We start from the raw sequence: 2,438 nt of genomic DNA, 5'->3' as shown, positions 1-2,438 counted from the left end.
TTTCATTCCCCAACTAAAACATTTCCTCCTTCAGAGGTGGTTATGTAACCGTCAGCCGCATTGCTGTGTAATTTGTGAGGCGAAATCCAACTATAGCGACCAAAATAAAGCAGCTCAGGGAAGGACCAGAGGCGGCCATTTACCTTCCTGGAATGTACGGAGGGTCAGGGAGGAACACAGGCCCCAGTCAGAAGACGACGATGAACTAAAAATACCGAGTCACACACCACAACGGAGTCATTTCACAATAATGACTAAATTACTACTAATAAACACATGCCGAAATGTATGCCCATTTCGGCATGTTATGGGAGGTCTAGGTGCATGTGGTGCACGACACAGGAACAAGATTCAAACTCAATAAACTTTTGGCCAAGCTAAATCTGAAAACGAGGAGACATGAAGTCAGACTCAATAAAAACCTTTAACCAGTTTCAAAAGACCAGAAAAGGGACATCCCTGCTTACTGTATTTCTACTGGGGAAACTGTACCACCCATCTACGAATGAACTGAGCATTTCCTCCGTGTGTACTGCTTTCGTACATGCTGTCCCATGAATGCAGGAAAAAGACAAATCAACCTATGATTGTGAAATTCACATATGCCTGTGAAATATTATGCTTTCAGTTCTGACATTTTTTTTTAATCATTTTTTTCCTCTTTAGGGCAAAAAATAAATTAAGTTTAAAGCAGCTGTTCTCAAATGGAGGGTTGTAACCCAAAAATGTTACTCTAATGATAATATGAATGAATTGTTACTACATAAACTCACACTAGTACATAAGATGATCATTCATACATATCATAATCAGCCAGCATCAGGACCAACAGCAAAAGATAAGCCAGTCAGGAATGTATCCAGACAACATGATCCAAATCAAGTCTGACTCCATACTATTCTTCATCTGATAGCATGTTTCAGCTTCCAGAGACCTAAAAAAGCCCCATTCCAGTCTCTATTTAGCCATGTCATAAAGGCAGCTTGGCTCCCTTCAGCTAGGCCTCGTAATTCCACTGGGCCGTAGTGGATTTCTCGGTGGTGTTGTGCATGGGCTTGAGCACAGCATTCCTCACATGCCTAATGCAATCACAGGGCTGCTCTCAGAGCTGTATCCGAACATTAGTAGCAAAGCTCCAACACATATTCATAAATGATCTGACAATGGGTCTGCATTAGAGAGACTGAAACAAACTATAGGACCTTTGGTCTCCTGCATGTTTGACACAAATGAATGAACAGGCTATTATCAAAAAATTTAAATTCTGTCATCATTTACTCCCCCTTATGTCATTTCAAACCTGTATGGCTTTCTTTTTTCAGTGGGAGGTTGTTTAATATTATTTATATACTATTAGAGTATTTATAAAAAATTTAAATTGTTAATTTTAGTTCCCGTTTTAGTGAATATGTGCTTTTGTCATTTTTATTATTTAGTTTTTTTAAAATATTTCTATATACCTTCATATTTCTATATTTTTAAACTTAATTTTAGTACTTAAACTTCTATCAGTTAGTTGCTAAGGCAACATTTCAAATTGATCTATTTATCTACTTTAAATCTAATTCAATAATAAGTTCTAATTTTATTTCAGCTTAATTTCAAGGTTAAGGTTTTAATTTAGTATAATAACAATAACAACACTGTTCTGTGAACATAAACGATGAAATATCTCAGTTTTTCCTTTTTTTATTGTCCATACTTAGTCAATGGTCACCAAAACTGTTCAATTATCAGCATTCTTCAAAGTATCTTCTTTTGTGTTCCACAAAAGAAGGAAAGTCATACAGGTTTGAAACGGCATGAGGGTGAGTAAATGATAACAGAGTTTTTGGGTGAACTATCCCTTTAATATTCAGCCACTAGATTTCAATACAAGGACCAGAACACATGTAACACATTTAACTAAATAGTGATTGCACAACAACCTCTATTGCACAGCAACACAGATACATCGAAACAATCAGTTACAAAATACTACAGTATAATGTTCTAGCATATAGTTATATATTAACTGGACTATTATCATCTAACACTAATTTTGGCAAGTACAACTGAAACACAATTCTGTATAAATGTTTGTATTTTGATTGTTAAAGGTAAGGAAGGGCTGACTTGGCTTCTGCCACTTCCTTTGGGGCAGAGATGTTCCACTGAGCTCTTCAAGAAAACAACTAAAAAAAACAAATAAGTTGTGAAAACTGCCATTTCAACATTACATTCAATATTATGTAATGATTTCAGACTTGGCAAAGACAGGATATGCACTGCACTGGATGTCTACTGTACAATGTTCAAAGCTCAATATTTGATATTTAAGGTTATAGAGCTAAAAAAAAAAAACAGTTTATACAATTGCATTTGTGTATGTATGTATTTATGTATGTGTGTATGTATGCATGTATGTATACGTGTGTGTGTATATATATATATATATA

At 35.3% G+C, this 2,438-nt stretch overlaps 1 protein-coding gene across 1 annotated transcript in view; it reads right to left on the bottom strand.

Moving 5' to 3' along the window:
* LOC107668891 (serine/threonine-protein kinase LATS2-like) overlaps positions 1 to 2,438 on the bottom strand; it is a 17,329-nt gene that overhangs the window by 10,513 nt on the left and 4,378 nt on the right.

The sequence above is a fragment of the Sinocyclocheilus anshuiensis genome, unplaced genomic scaffold (assembly GCF_001515605.1).
Source record: "Sinocyclocheilus anshuiensis isolate Anshui unplaced genomic scaffold, SAMN03320099.WGS_v1.1 scaffold136, whole genome shotgun sequence".
Taxonomy (NCBI): domain Eukaryota; kingdom Metazoa; phylum Chordata; class Actinopteri; order Cypriniformes; family Cyprinidae; genus Sinocyclocheilus; species Sinocyclocheilus anshuiensis.
This window is presented reverse-complemented; position numbering and strand designations above follow the sequence as displayed.